This window comes from Herpailurus yagouaroundi, unplaced genomic scaffold (assembly GCF_014898765.1).
Source record: "Herpailurus yagouaroundi ecotype Mexico unplaced genomic scaffold, PumYag 246, whole genome shotgun sequence".
NCBI classification, from domain to species: Eukaryota; Metazoa; Chordata; class Mammalia; order Carnivora; family Felidae; genus Herpailurus; species Herpailurus yagouaroundi.
Genome location: NW_024412463.1, coordinates 3227505 through 3243549, shown reverse-complemented (window position 1 = coordinate 3243549; position 16045 = coordinate 3227505). Strand labels below are relative to the sequence as shown.

The window sequence follows — 16045 nt, the reverse complement described above, 5'->3', positions numbered from 1 at the left end:
AGCCGTCGCCTTACAGATCAGTAACATATACCTAAGTGATTTTACTGTCTAGGAACAAATCTCCTGACTCCTGATAAAATTCAGAGCTAAATGGATGAAATAACAATTAAACAAAAGAAAAGTAAATCTATTTACAATTTTTGAAGGCCGTGAAGAAAAGAAGACTCTGCATATATTCCTAACTCTGACCATTGAAAGGACCAAGAGGCAGACATGACTCAGTAGCAATGAGCACACTGGGCACCAAATCTTGGTTTCTAAATGCCGTTCTCTAATGAAAGAAACCAGGAACCCTTGGAGAAATGGCTGATTCCAGAGCTGTGCAAGCAAAGTAATAGAGGATCCTGGAACATCCAATGGTACCAACACAGCAACATGTCAAAAGGACCCAGGAGTCATCCTTAAATGATTCCCAGGTGCCGGATCTCAAATACTTTGAGCGTCAAAATAATATTTGTATTATTCAGTAAAGTATATATATATATATAACAGTAAAATCTGTTGAATAAAATAGAAAACCACATGAGTCTGTAATGATTAAAAAAAAAAAAGTAGATGCAGGGGCTGAAATTTTCGGAAGAATGGAATTGTAGTAAGCAAAATAATGGTCCCAAAGATATCTATGTCCTAATCTCTGGAACCTGTGAATCTGTTGTGTTACTTAGCAAGGGGTAATTTGAATTGCAGAGCTTCCAGAAAGAAACACTGTCCTACCAACACCTTCATTTTAGCCCTGTACAACCCATTTCAGCATCTGTTCTAACGTACAGTATTGTATAAATCCCTGTCGTCTGAAGTCACCAAATTTGTGGTAATTTGTTAAGGCAGGAATTGGAAACTAATACAGAATATTTATACAGTTTCAGAGTCCCTCCTTATGGGATGTTTGTAAAGGAAAAATAGAGGGACACCTGGGTGGCTCAGTCAGTTAAGTGTCTGACTCTTGGTCTTGGCTCAGGTCACAATCTCACTGTTTGTGAGTTTGAGCCCCGCTGAGAGCACAGAGGCTGCTTGGGATTCTCGGTCTCCCCTCTCTCTCTCTGTCTCTACCCCACTCACACGCTGTCTCTCTCTCTCTCTCTCTCTCTCTCTCTCTCTCCAAATAAATTAATAAACTTAAAAAAATTTTTAAAGGAAAAATAGTAACATTTTGGTGGTTAAACCTGGAAGACACCGCTTTAACTGAGAGATCACAGTTAAAATCGCTAATGATAACACATGTTGACATCGTGTACCTCCTGAAGTGATGCACTGGGAAAGACAGAGCACCACTCCAGTGGAATCCTCCCCAATGCTGCACCACACTGGTCTACCCAAGACAAATCTTCAGACAAACCCAAGTTGCGGGGCATTCTACAAAATAACCATCTGGTACTCTTCAAATACGAAAGACAGTCGGAAAAAGTAACCCAGATCCAATGAGTCTAGAGGATAGAGCACACTAAATGCAATGTGGGATCTTGGATTCTATCTTGAGCCAGAAAAGGAGCCTCAGTAAGGCAGTCTGGAATTTCAAATAAGATCTGTAGGTTAGTACTGAATCAGTTTTAGTTTTTGGTTTAGATTATTATACTGTTGTTTATGTAAGGTGTTAGCATTTGGAGAATCTGAGTAAAACAAAGGTGCCTTCTGGGAAATCCGTGTGCTATTTTTGTGATATATTAAGTCAAACTTTTTCTAAATAAAAAGGTTTATTTAAAAAAATGTGGTAGCAATATTATGCTAATACGGTCTGGGTGTTCCAACTACCTTTTATTTTTTATTTAATTTTTTTAAACATGTATTCATTTTTGAGAGACAGAGAGAGACAGAGTGTGAGCAGGGGAGGGGCAGAGAGAGAGAGGGAGACACAGAATCCGAAGCAGGCTCCAGGTGCTGAGCTGTCAGCACAGAGCCCAATGAGGGGCTCGAACTCATGAACTGTGAGATCATGACCTGAGCCAAAGTCGGACGCTTAACCAACTGCCCCCCAACTACCTTTTACAGAACCCGTTCATTTCCCTCTTTAGAGAAGTCACTTCAGTGGGTGTCCACGTGTCTTTAAGTTTTGGTGATCTCTTTCAACCAGTCACCCAGGACTCAGCAAAGTGTTCTCAAGTATTATGACAAAAAGCAAATATTTGCGAAATCTGGGTACTTCACATGTATTAAAGTAAAAAAGCAAATATTTGTAGCATTTGCATGGAAGTCTTGGTTCTAGAGAGGTTTTCCCTAAAGAACAAATAAATGAGAAATACTCAACCAAGAATAAAAAAAAACGTGTGTGTGTGTGTGTGTTTGTCTCACACACACACATATATCCTTCCACTCCTGCCCTCTTCTAGGCCATTCTTCATATAAATTTTGAACCCTCAAATTTTGTCATATCACTCCATGAGTTTAAAGCTTCTTGGTTTCTGGGGCCCCTGGGTGGCTCCGTCAGTTAAGCCTCCAACCTCGGCTCGGGTCATGATCTCGCGGTTTGTTGAGTTTGAGCCCCGTGTCAGGCTCTGTGGTCACAGCTCAGACAGAGCCTGGAGCCTACTTCAGATTCTGTGTCTCCCTCTCTCTCTGCCTCACTCTCTCTCTCTCTCTCTCTCTCAAAATTAAATAAACATTAAAAAAAAAATCTAACCTTCTTGGTTTTTTCCATGGAGCACAAGGCCCCGCATGGCCACGCCCTGGTCGCATCTCTGTCTCACCGTCTACTATCTACACCCTCACCCACTAAGTCCCAACACACGGGCCTTAGTTCTGTCCTTTCAGTGGGCCAAGTTCTTTCCCACCTTCATACTCCACACATACATTTCTTCTGCCTACAATGTTCTTCTTCTCCTAACCTAAGTAAATAAATTGCTCAAGGGCAGACAACTAACAGACAGCAGAGTCAGGATTCCCATGCCCTGTTAAAAATTCGTGGTTATTTCCAAAGAATGAATTATTAGCATTAAAAAGTATCACGTAGATCTATAATACTGATAAGGAACATAGTCTTCCAAAAAGATTTATATACACACCTGCATACACAATTAAAGCTTTTTTAACATATGAATTATATAGTTATCTATTACATACAAAAAAAAAAAAAAACCCAAAACATTTTGGAAAGATATATTCAATGGCATTACCAATGGTTAATTTGGGGTCAGCTTTACATTTCAACTTAAGAAATATTATGGCAATGATCTTAAACTGTGGCTAAAATGCCTTGTAAATGTTGAACTAGACTTGCCATTGAATTCGTCAACCTACCATCACCAGAAACAGCGGATGTGAATCAGCCATTGGATTCCATGTAGCTCTTTGCTACAGAGATGAAGGTGGGGGGGGGGGGTCTCTTATGCTTCATGCTTTCATAGCAATGATGCATGAAGGCCATCAACATCTCCTACTGAGGAACCACCCAGAACACCACAAGGACTAGATGTAATCCCGTCAGGGAAGGCTGTCAGCCTCATCTGATTCTGAGATCCCAGAGCCGTCATGAATGTCCGTATTGTCCTCCTAACATAGTGAGCTCTTCCTCACCAGCCTTCACGGTGGTTGTTCTGACCAAACTATCTATGTCTTTACATATCTCGGAAGAGTTGGTTCCTTCTCATCCTTCATCCTGCAGGTGATGTACTGCCCTTGAAAAGATACAGTCCACAACAAACCACATTCATTTTCTCTGGGAGCCCTCTGTTAGCACATACATTCAACTTTAACCCAAATGAAAGTTAATCTTTACGAATGTAACTATTTAGTACCTTCTACTCGGGTGTGATGCTTAGACTTTAGGCCAGATGTCAGCCAATGCCATGCCTGCCACGTAAGAAACTATAACAATACATGACGGAGGCACCTGGGTGGCTCAGTCGGTTGAGTGTCCGACTTCGGCTCAGGTCACGATCTCGCATTCTGTGAGTTCAAGCCCCGCATCGAGCTCTGTGCTGACAGCTCAAAGCCTGGAGTCTGCTTCAGATTCTGTCTCCCTCTCTCACTACCCCTCCCCCACTCACGTTCTATCTCTCTCCATCTCTCTCTCAAAAATAAACACTAAAAAAAATACATGATGTAACTAACGACATATAAGACCCTTTTTTATTTCAAAATCGTATCTTGCGTTGGGGATGGAACGGAAAAGAGGCTCTCACATCACAGGGCACACTTTCAGGGACTTGCACCAACTTTTTTGTTCCAAATAAAGTAACTGTCCAAAATAGGTTCCGCCATCTTCTGGCAAGGCACTATCAGATCATTCTGTTAAATTCCTCCCTAGCATTTATCACTGCCTGAAATTATCTTGTTTTTGTATTTGTATAAAAGTTGCTACTCGGTAGATATGTATGGGAAAGAAGGAGGGAAGGAAGGAAGGAAGGAAGGAAGGAAGGAAGGAAGGAAGGAGGAAGGAGGAAGGAAGGAGGAAGGAAGGAGGAAGGAAGGAGGAAGGAAGGGAGGAAGGAAGGAAGAGGGAATGGAGGAAGGGAAGGAAAAAGGGAGGAAGGGATTATAAACTGTGTGTAGGTTCCAGTTAAAGCTAATTAAATTCAACAGACCACCAGGGAAAAGAGGAGTTACAGTACATATTGCCTTTTTTCTTTCATCTAGGAGTTTAAAATCTTTTCTTTTGGGGCGCCTGGGTGGCTCAGTAGGTTAAGCGTCCAACTTCAGTTCAGGTCATGATCTCGCAGGTTCGTGAGTTCGAGCCCCACGTCAGGCTCTGTGCTGATGGCTCAAAGCCTGGAGCCTGCTTCGGATTCTGTGTCTCCCTCTCTCTCGGCCCTTCCCCCGCTCGCACTCGCTCTCAAAAATAAACGTTAAAAAAATAAATAAAATCTTTTCTTTGCTCTTCAGTGTGAATCATTTGCATTTTTTATATACATTTAAAAAATAGCTCTTTCACCTGGAAACCTTTAACAACTACTCCAATACTTTTCTCATTTTTTTTTTTTTTTTAGCCATGGATTCCTGTCTCTACACACAAAAAAAATTGTAGAAGTCCTATAAATAAAACAGATGACCCACAGCTGTTTTGGCCAAAGCCTGGGGACATCCAAACCACTCAGCAGTCCCTGGGTTCCTGAATGCCTCCAGCATCCACACCTACCACTTGAATCCACAGAACAGTCTGGAAATCACTGAAAGCCGAAATGTAGAACTTTACTTTCAAAATACAAAAGAGCCTTAATTAAAATCGCTGTATCAGCAGTTCCACATTAAGCTTCCATTTTATTCCAAATGGTTATGATTTGATTATGAGCCCACTCAATCGGGTGGCTACGCTATGCTTTTTTTATAATTAGATAACAGAAGGTCTGAACACCAACAATATCCGTCTTAGCCATCGGTTTTGTACAATCCTTCTAGGCGGCACCCTGATACCACTGAAGTATGCTGACTTTTTTTTTTTTTAACTTTTATGCAGATTGCATGTATAATAAATCCATGATACGCCTTAGCATTAGTTCTTCAATTTGAGGAAATGCTGATTTAAAACATAATTTAACAAATTATTCAGTCAAGCATAAGAAGGACAAAATTCTTCCTCCCATAAAATTTTCAGGGACATTTGGACAACGACAGCAAGAGTTTAGTGAAATTTGCTGGAAATCCTCTGCCTCTCCTATTTTTTTTTTTTTCCTCTCCCAAATATACCATTATGAAGTACAGACGCCCAAGCAGAGACTGTCCATTAAAAAGCATCTCTCTAATGCAATCTTTAACAAACTTTTCTGGAGCTACGATTATTACCTCAGAACCCACAGCATGAATTTTTTACGACAAATTTGATGCTATGTAAGAGGGATTGACAGGCCTGGAGACTGAAGTCTTCTGTTTAACCACAGGCCCGGGTGAAACACAGACAGAGGCAGAGAAAAATCTTCCCTGCTGCCTCAGCCTTCCAGAGGAGACACTAGTAGGGAACAAGGGGCCGCGGTGGCTCACGCTGGGTTTCATCACTGCCATTTCATGGGCCCACTTTGCAAGGATGTAAGTTCCCATCCACGTGAGGGAAAGACCAGGGATCTCCCCACACCGACGCCCTTCCGCAGACCAAATCAAAACCAATTGCTCAGAGCCCTGTGCCAACCCAAAGTGGCGTGTCACCAAACACGAAGAGAGAACCCAGAGCGGATGAGGACAGGACGCGTCCACGTCACTCCCGTGGAAGACAGTGCTAGAAATGAGCCTTCACGTTGATAGTGGAGCCTTGGGCGTTCTAACAGAAAAACTTGTTTCTAATCCCGAGGACTTGAGATGACCAAGTCCTGTGAATAAAATCTCAAACTTACCAACAGTTGGAGTCGAGACCTCTCCACAGGATTCCTCAGTCTCGCTCTATTGACTGGATTAGCTCCTTACTGGGGCAGGCAGGCTGTTGTATGTTTTGTGGGAAGTTTATTTAGCAGCACCCCTGGCCTCCGGAGGAAGCCAAGAGCACCTGCCCCACTGTGGCAACCACAAGTGTCTCCAGACGTGGCCAGACGTCCCCTAGCACTTGAAACCGTGCCCCACTGAACTTCTGCTCCTGTATATTCCGGAACCAGTTCCATTTCTTCAACCCCGAGATAGGCACAGCTGCACAAAGGTCTCATTTATTTTTACATTCTCTTCTTTTAACCGTAGCCCTAGGAGGAGAGTTCCAAACACATCGTGTGACAGACATGGTATTCTACACATAGCTGGGCTGGGCAGAATTTGGCAACGAGCCGTGGGCTCTGGGCTGTCTTCTGCCCTTTGTCGGGGGTGTCTTCCTGTTTTACAGTTGGTTGAATTATGCTTGGGTTCCCAGGCGGAGCGGCTGGAGGAGATCTGATGAAAACCACATTGTTTGGTTCAAGGAATGTGATTTACACCCCCTAGATACTGGATTTTAATTTGTTATATATGTCTATTAAACTCTGCCTTCCTCCTCCCCTTTCTTAGGATGAAAAGCAGATTATTTAGTGCACAATCTAAAAATCGGCCGGTTATTAAATTTTCCTTTTCGTTTAGTTTTGAAGCTTTTATGCCTCTGAAACTTATTTACATGCTGTATATATTAAATAAAGTGTAATCCATAGTACTCATAGGATTCAAAAAATGATGAGGTACTCTTCCGTGGTCTCCAAGCAGCGTCTATCTGACTCCTCAAAAGAGGGAGACATTTATGGCATTGATCTACAACTCAGGGATCACTTCCCCCAAAGTGGCAACTTACACCCATATTAGGGAAGGACACAGAGGCAGAAACAGAAATGGTCCATATCTTCTAAATCACCCATGGCCATACTGACCTCTAACGCAATAAAATATAGCCCTAGGAGATGCTAATAAGCAAAACGCAAGTACTTGTATATTATTGCATATATCATATATTACATATTTTATGTTTTATTCAGCAGCATGCTTAGGAAGCAAAGAGGAAAAAAAAGACAGGAAAAGCCACAATACTACATTTTCAGTTATAGTTTCCTTGCAAAAATTAAGTCAACCTTTAGCATTCTTAAAAATAAAATGCACTAATTTGCATAATCATTAATAAAGTACCGGACTGCTTTGTAAATATGACTGCCATATATTTAGTACCTACTATTACGGGAGGCATATGACATGTTTATTTATTTATTTATTTTTAACATTTATTCACTTTTGAGAGTGAGAGAGACAGAGCATGAGCAGGGGAGGGGCAGAGACAGAGGGAGACACAGAATCGGAAGCAGGCTCCAGGCTCCGAGCTGTCGGCACCGAGCCCGACGCGGGGCTCGAACTCACGGAGTGTGAGATCATGACCTGAGCTGAAGTCAGACGCTTAACCGACTGAGCCACGCAGGCGCCCCACGTGTTTATTTTTTTAATTCGGTGCTCACGATGCCTTGGAATAGTAGGTATATTTAATCCTATTTTGCAGAGGAGAATAAAGGTTCAGAGAGGTTCTCTAATTTTCCTCAGGTCACACCGCTAGCAAGGACCAGAGCTGGGGTTTGAATCCAGTCTGGGTGACCCTATTGTGCAAGCTGGATCTACCTCATTAACCCACCTCCTTTTCTGATCAACTCTCTGAGGCATGAAGTTGCTTGAAACAAAGCCACTATCTCGGGGAAAAGACCAGGTAAACCGCGTGCTTAGGATCTTGGGAAAATGCCATCTAAACAGACTCATTAGCATTTTTTTTTTATTTTTAAAAAGGTCCTGTTCTCAGATTCATAGAAATTAATAATGACATACACTATTTTGGTTTGCAAAACAGCAGAGTGCAAAACATTCCTGGTAATCTTGCTCCTCTGCTGCCTTCTGGGCGCTCGTCTTTCCACGGCTCCCCCTTGTAGCCCCGTCCAAGTTCACACGCATGTCCGCCCCTCCCCCCCCCCACCTCTCCCTCACCCAACCTCAAACGCCGTGACGCAGCCTCACTGAAGCACTTGCAGTTCCCATAGCATCCTGGGCCTCTTTCGGCCGGTATCATGCTCACGCATTCATTGTTCAATTTGTGTATCTGATGCCTGTGCCACGGTCAGTGCTGGGGACACGGAGGTGAGGAGGACAAAGGTACTGCCCTCGCGAAGCTTACGGTCTATCTTGGAAGAGACAGACAATGAATGAAGAAACAAGTAGAACATCCAGCACTTCAGAGAGTGGTAAAGACTTTGGTAGAAAAACAAAGCTGGGAACAGGATCAGTGAGTGCTGGAAGGCAGAGAGTTCCCATAAATTTTAAAAAGGAGAGCCAGAGAAAAGGATCCTGACGAGGTGGCCTTTAAGAAAAAAAAAAAAAACAGAAAGAGGTGAGGGAGTGTCACCGACTCCAGGGGCAAGGGGGCCCATGAGGCTGGCGTGGAGTGAGCCAAGCAAAAAGCACTAGATAATGTAGTAAGGGCTGGGGGACAAAGGTGCCACATAAGGGTTTGACAGCCTTTATGAGGGCTGTGACACTTACTCTGAGTGGCATAAAGGATCTCTCCATGTTCTGTGCCTTTGGTACCTTGGCAGCTATGATCTATCCGTAGCATCTGGAACCATCTTACATGCTCATCGCTTTTTACGCAGGGGTTGAAAACTCTGTCTGGGGGACCAGAAGCTACTAGTAATACAAAAGGGGATTAGAGGGGGCTGCTTGGCCTAAACAGGGTTCCAGTGACCGCTGTTGTATAAAACATGGTCCCAGGCCCAAACATCACCCCTGTCTGGGCCTGCTGTGCCTCGTGGGTCACCAGGGTGGCCTCTGTTGTTGCCCAGCATCCGTTTCGTGAACAGATAAGATGCTGCAGTGTGGCCTTTTTGAGAAATGTTGCGAACGGCAAGAATATTCTAGAAATTCAGTATCAACCTACGTGAAGGCTTCTGTTATAGGCGGAATGTGTCCCCTCAACATTCCTACGTTGAAATCTGCCCCCCGGTGCGATGGTGTTTGGAGGTAGGGCCTTTGGGGGGAAATTGAGTCGGGAGCACGGTGTCCCCAGGAATAGGATTATCGATGACCTTAGGAGAAAAGGCAGAGAGCTGGCTGTCTCTGGCCCCTGCCATGTGAGGATACAATGAGAAGATGGCCATCTGCAAATCGGGAAGCGGGCTCTCACCAGAACCAAATCTGCCAGCACCTTGATCTTGGCCTTCCAGCCTCCAGAACTGTGACAAATAAATTTCTGGGGTTATAGGCCCTCCCAGTCGGTGATTTTCTGTCATATCTGCCCAAAGTGACTGAAACCCCTTCCATCTCACTGATGGATCAAAAGTTTAAGAGTATTTTCTCTAATGTACTATAGCCTAGCGTGTTTTGAAAAATGGTGCTTCCTACATCCGGTTTCCCAGAGATGACTGCATTGTCCTAAGGTTAATGAGACACTGCCTTCCTCTGAAACACCTCCCAGGCTTCTGCAAGAGCTGCTCCCTTAATGGAGCAGGAGGAAACCTATACATTAAATTCACTTAATTGTCACTAGAAAGGATTGCTATCTTTAAATGCAGCTGTAAACAAAACAACAACAACAAAAAAAGAACTTTGTTTAAAAATGAGCCGAGTTAAGCTTAAGTATGGAGAAGATTTTCTGTTGGCTTTAACTGGGGAAATGCTGAATATGCAGAGATTTTTTTTTACATTAATAATAATAGGAAACGGTAGATAGTGGCACCTCAGCACAATTTTAATTTAATGAGAAACAATAAAATAGTTTTCCAAAGGGGCCTATTTAGGTCCAAGAAAGGGGGATATTAAAGTTCCAAGATTTATTCTACTTACGTTAAGGTATGCTGATACACATTTTCTCAGGCTATATTCTACTCACTGATTAGATCTCCCTCTTTATAATTTTCTTACTTGTAAGGGAATTAGATTGGTATTTTCCAGGCCAAATAACTTTTAGACAAAATATTTAAACGGAATCAATTCATTTCCAGCACAAGTGAGGTTGATCAAAATCCTATATCACTCAGAGAGCTCCATGAGGCATATTTTTAATATATTTAGGTATCATTAAGTGCAAAACCATGGGAATCAACTCTTACAAAATGGTTTTTAGAAAAGAATTGAATATGCATAAAACTTCAGGCAAAGTACGATCTTTGAAGTAAGCTCCCCCCACCTTCCTGGTGTTTTTCAGATTGATTGCTCTCACTAACTAACAGGCTTTAGTCATTGCGACGTTCACGCAGTATGCCATGTGAGGATGGTGATGATAATGCTGGTAACAAAGGTGGTGATAGCTGACATTAATTGAGCCCTTCCTACTTGCCAGACACTGAGCAAAGCACATTGTATCCCTTGCTTAGCTTGATCTTAACATTCATTATGTGCTCAGATCTGCATTAAACGTGTAAAGGATCTTCCAATGCCTTGCAAGTTACACTGTAATCTCATTTGACAGATGGGGAAACTGACACCATGAGAAGCTGAACAACTAAGAATCACCGAACAGGATTAGACTATCCTTAGGGAGAGGTGCTCACCAACTCTTCGGGTTGGGGGTGGGGGGACCTTGGAACAAACAGATTGGATTTGATTTCGAAGAATAAAGGCTTGTGACGTTCTTGTATAGTCATGATGTAAATTCACATTGTTTAAACGTCCTCTCTGCCTTCCAGAAACACGAACTCTTAACATCAATTCTGGGAGAAGGGAGTAGCACAGAGGAGACACATCGTGAGATGAAGACAGCCCTCCACCAGGGAAAAAAAAGGCCAGTGTTCAGTCCTTTGTTGGGCTGAAGTACAAGCTCTTTTCCAGAGCTCACAATGCCAGGAGGTAAGGTCTGCTCTTCATTCAATAAGGAGCCACTGAGGTTTCTAAGTCAAGGCACGGTATGGCCCGAGCCACCCCATGAAGGGTTCGATTTAGAGCTGTTCATAAGTTAGCACTGAAGAGGACAGACTGAAAGTGTAGAGATCCCACTGGAAGATGTCACGGAAACCCCACGGACCTGGAACATAAGGAGCGGCGACAAGAAAAGAGGCAACACAAAGAACACACTTCAGAAGACGCAGGGCCAGATTCTAGAAAGTTGTGTATTTTCCCTGATGGATTTTAGGGTCAGGGCCCGGGGCTGTAGAAAGTCTGCAGAAACCAGGGGGAATCCCAGCTCTGCCACTCTCTAGCCACGGGGCCTTGGTTGGGCAACTGCTCAACCTCTCTGAGCATCTGTTTCTTTATCTGCAAAATAAAGGTAACTGTGTCCTCACTTCTTCGGGCTGTTATTAAGTTTAGCTAAGTACATAAAGCATTTGGCACACTGCACAAATGTGAAGCAAGCACTCGCTGAAGTCCTCCTACTAATGTCAGCAATGGTTTTGTTTCTGTCAATACAAATAAAAATATTTCTACATTCTTTTGAACAATCCCTGCTTACTAGTTAGCAGAGAAAGCAGGGCAAGAAATCAACAAGAGCTCCAAGGAAAAACCCACAAGGAATCTTCCTTTTCATTCCCTTGCACTTAAAATGTCCTGCGTGAAGGCACCAGGTGGGGTCCACTTTGGCGGCCGGACAAGAGCCCCTGATCAGAGCAAATGAATAAATAAACGAGTGCACTACAGTTTAAGGCTTAAATGTGGTTTATAATCTGGCCAGCTCTCATCCCTGTGGGATAAGTGTCAAGCTGATATCTATCTAACCCCAACGAAGTTTCAAAAGCTGGAGATAGCGACTGGTTTTAAACAATCTTCAGCAACATGGTTGAGCTCTACTATGACGCCCTCGTCCATGACGCCATGGTTGTGTGACCCGTCCAATGCCATCACTACGTCAGTGACGTTTCCTGAGACCCGTGTCCAAAAACTCCAATAATAGTTAGCATTTATCCGGTGCTTACAGTGTGCCAGACATGGTACTAATTGGTTCACACACAGCTTTTCCCTTGAGCAAATCCAAGTCAAAACATAAGCTGTAAAATCAAAGTCTTCTGTTTCTCTTTCTCCGTCTCTTCCTGCTCTAGGACAACCAGGTCCTTCCGGGAAACTTCAATACAGCTTCTTGCTAAACAGACGGGGCTGACCACCGGCTTAAACCTCAGATAACTGTCATTACATTTACAATGGAATCTAAATTTGTGACAATGGTCCCGAGACCCTACGTGATTTAGATCCCACCTGGCACTCCTATCTGCTAATGTTTTGCATTTGCAACATGCCCACTCTGCCTGGAGAGCTCTCCCGCTGGACCTTCCTCCCCGTGGCTAGCCCCTTCCTTGCCCTTCACGGTTTCGCTCTCAAATGTCACTTTCTCAAAGAGACCTTGCCTCCTTGCCCACTTTTGAAAGTACTGTAACACATTCCCAGAGGTGCCTGGGGGATGGCTCATACCGTGGGCCTCTGTTTCCAACTGCTCAGCATGTGCTAGCTGGAGACCAGCCATGGTGGAGGTATTTACAACACCAAGGAAATCGACCAACACTACAAATCAGGGCTTCTTCCTCCCGGAGAACCACTTGTCGAACGTTTACCGGCGCACCACTACCTACTTCTGTTCTCTGTTACTATTTAACACGTGGCTTCTCAGTTTCTTTCTAGCAGGCGCCACTCGGAAATCATCTTTGCCATGTGTTATTTACTTTCTTGTTAACTTTTCCAGCCATAATTTCAAGAGGGCAAAGACATTATCCAAATTGTTCACTGCCATATCCCTAACACTCAGATGCCTGCGTACAAAACGTTATTTTCTTATTGAAGGAATGAACTGATTCCATGCGCGTTCTTTGTCTTATCTGACCCACTATCTTTAAGATTTCGGGATTTCCTAATGGGTCTTTCATGGTTACGGTGTTTTCAACCCAGAATCTTCCCGTAGCTACAATGGAAGGATGATTTAAAACATCATTTGCTAGTTTTGCTACTCTGTAATATCTGTTTGGAAATTGTGAAGAGTTCACCCCTGTCTCCTTTCATTCCAGAGTTCTATGTAGGAAAAATGTCTCCCTTCTGAAGGGCACTTACTGTATAGTCCCTTTGTTAGGATAACAAGACCATCTGGCCCCATCCGTCTTGTTGCAACTTGATCCTGGGTTAATTGTACCCTGTCACTAGCCAAGATTGACACTGTATGTTTTCTCTCTTCACTAAGTCTAGTTCGTTATGGAGACAGCTTTGTGAAGACTCAAATTCTTGAGGACTTTTTCACAGCGGCGTGAATGGGACCAAGGACTTCCGCTGGGGTTTTCCAGGTGGCCCAAAGACTCAGTGAGTCACCAAAAGTAAGATATGAGAAGAGACGTCGGCCACAAGAGGAAAGAAGAGATCAGGCCTTTGGAAGGTTGACAAGCAGTATCTAATGGGCAAAGGGGGAGAGGAACAATTAAGCAATCACTGTAATTGATTATCAAAGCATGCCAGATGATGTCAATGGGAAATACCATTTAACAAAATGATGGCATATTGAAGCGTGTACACACGGGGCCCCAAATTCCAATGCCTGGAGGAGCTAAGCAGGTAAAGTAGATATTGAGGCACATAGGGTATAAAATAATACTGTGGCAAACTGAATACTCCCCATCCCTCTAAAGGGGGCAACACATACCCAGCTCCAGCCAACTTCTGCCGAGAGGCAGCACGGAACCTATAATGTCAAGTTGTTATGGATGCTGTTGACTGCCTCCCAGTTCCCACCCTCTCCTTCTTTGCACATGTAAGCCCGTCCCCCTACGTGACTCAGGGAAAGGTCATCCTATTCTCATTGTTCCTCCAGGTCTAGAACCATACTGGTCAAAGCCAGTTAGGAAAGTTCTGTTTCCTTTTTCGGTGATTAGCATAAGAACGGATGTGTGACACAATTCTAGGGGATGAGACTTAAGGGAATTAATGCTGGGAGCTCCAAAGAAACAAGAAGGGATAGTCTCTCTTCCACCGGACAGACTTGTGTCTCGCTATAATGCCAGAAACTTCTGTTGCCGTCTCGCCCCGCGGAGCCCCGGGGGCATCTGGAGCAGATCCCTGAAACGCCACACCTGGAGCTTATTTCATCTGAGGTAACAAATTCTTATGGTGTAAACCAGTCTAAGTTAGGTTTTATTTGTCACCTGCGGCCCAAAGTACCTCCGGGTGATATGCCAATCGTCCAACTTTTCCAGAGAAATAACAAATCTCATGTTTTGTTAATTCCATGTTTTAAACTGTGGCTGTGAATTTTTAACATTGTACAGGAGATTTCCCTCCTGGCCCCCTGATTAAAACAACACAAAACAGAACACATTTCAGTAGGGGTGGGGGTGGGGCATTTGTTCTCAACTCGTGGCCTAGCTTGACACCTGCTCCCCCAGTTCTTGGTGGAATCTACCCCACATGGCACATCCCAGGGTGATTTTCGGTTCCTGGAGCCTTACGTGTTCCCTCACCACGGATCAAGAGAACCCTCAGCCCTGCATCTCCGAGCTTCCCTGTCTGCGTGATTTAGATAGAATATCAATATCCAAATACACCGTAGTGTGGTGCTCAGCAAAACTGATGTGGGGCTGTTGGAGAGAAGACCTCCAAGAAACGGAAAGGTTTGTTAATTAAGTTTCTTTGCCAGAAAAAGGTCATGAAAATGAGAAAATACTCACCTTATTAAAGTCCAGCAAAACCAATAAACTTGAATTACTATGTATATTAACATGGTTAGTTCTGCAAATATGATCCGTTCTTGTCTTCTGAGCTCCGCTTATGCCTTGCTCCCTCTTGATGAATACTCTCTCCCATCCCCTTGGTCCGTCCAGGGCTCAGCTAGATTTTAAGACCCAGTGCTCAAACCCACAAACCGTGAGATGATGACCTGAGCCAAAACCGAGAATCGGATGCTTAACCAACTGAGCCACCCAGGCTCCCATATTCTTACTCCCATATTCTATCTGCATATTCTTACCCATATTCTATACTCCCATATTCTTATTTATCCTCTCTGAGATACATTTTCCTCATTGGGAAAATGCAGATTTATAGTTTGGGGGTCTTTTTGAGGATTAAGTGAGGTAATAAGAAATTTCAAATATATTGAATCCTAACTATGTAGTAAGACACAGTTCTAAGCCTTAGGTACCTTGTTTCATTTAACCTTCCAAACAACCCCGCCGGGAGGTACGATCCTCCTCTGCCAGGCTAAGGAGGAGACCGAGCCCCTGAGAAGGTAGGAAATCCAGAATAGTTCACAGCGCCAGTAAGGGTGGAGCCAGATTTCGAAGCTACATTCCTCCGGCCCAAAAGTCTGTGTTTTTGCTCCTATTCCGATTCTGTACAAATATCAATTACTGGTGATATGCAAGTTCTGGGATATAGTAAAAGCCCAAAATGTGCTAGCACACGGCCAGAGGCAAGGCATATTAAAAACATCCAGCCTAGACCTTGGAGCTACAGAAAAATTGCTTTCCTCTTCTTGTATCAATAATGATCAACCCTGGGGCGCATGGGTGGCTCAGTCCCTTGAGCATCCGACTTTGGCTCGGGTCATGATCTCACGGTCCGTGAGTTCGAGCCCCACGTCGGGCTCTGTGCTGACGGCTCAGAGCCTGGAGCCTGCTTCCGATTCTGTGTCTCCCTCTCTTTCTGTCCCTCCCCTGCTTTCTCTTTCTCTCTTTCTCTCTCTGAAAGAGGAAGGAAGGAAGGAAGGAAGGAAGGAAGGAAGGAAGGAAGGAAGGAAGGAAGGAAGGAAGGA

General features: G+C 43.8%; 1 long non-coding RNA gene across 2 annotated transcripts in view; it reads right to left on the bottom strand.

Moving 5' to 3' along the window:
• The window catches only part of LOC121019905 (uncharacterized), a 393836-nt gene that overhangs the window by 351012 nt on the left and 26779 nt on the right, over positions 1–16045 (bottom strand). The window contains exon 1 of one of the 2 annotated variants that reach the window (XR_005785806.1): positions 6255–6637. The exons of the other annotated variant lie outside the window; for it this stretch is intronic. This is a non-coding gene — a long non-coding RNA (uncharacterized LOC121019905). Of the gene's footprint in view, positions 1–6254; positions 6638–16045 lie in introns of those variants that run through there. 2 annotated transcript variants of the gene reach the window in all.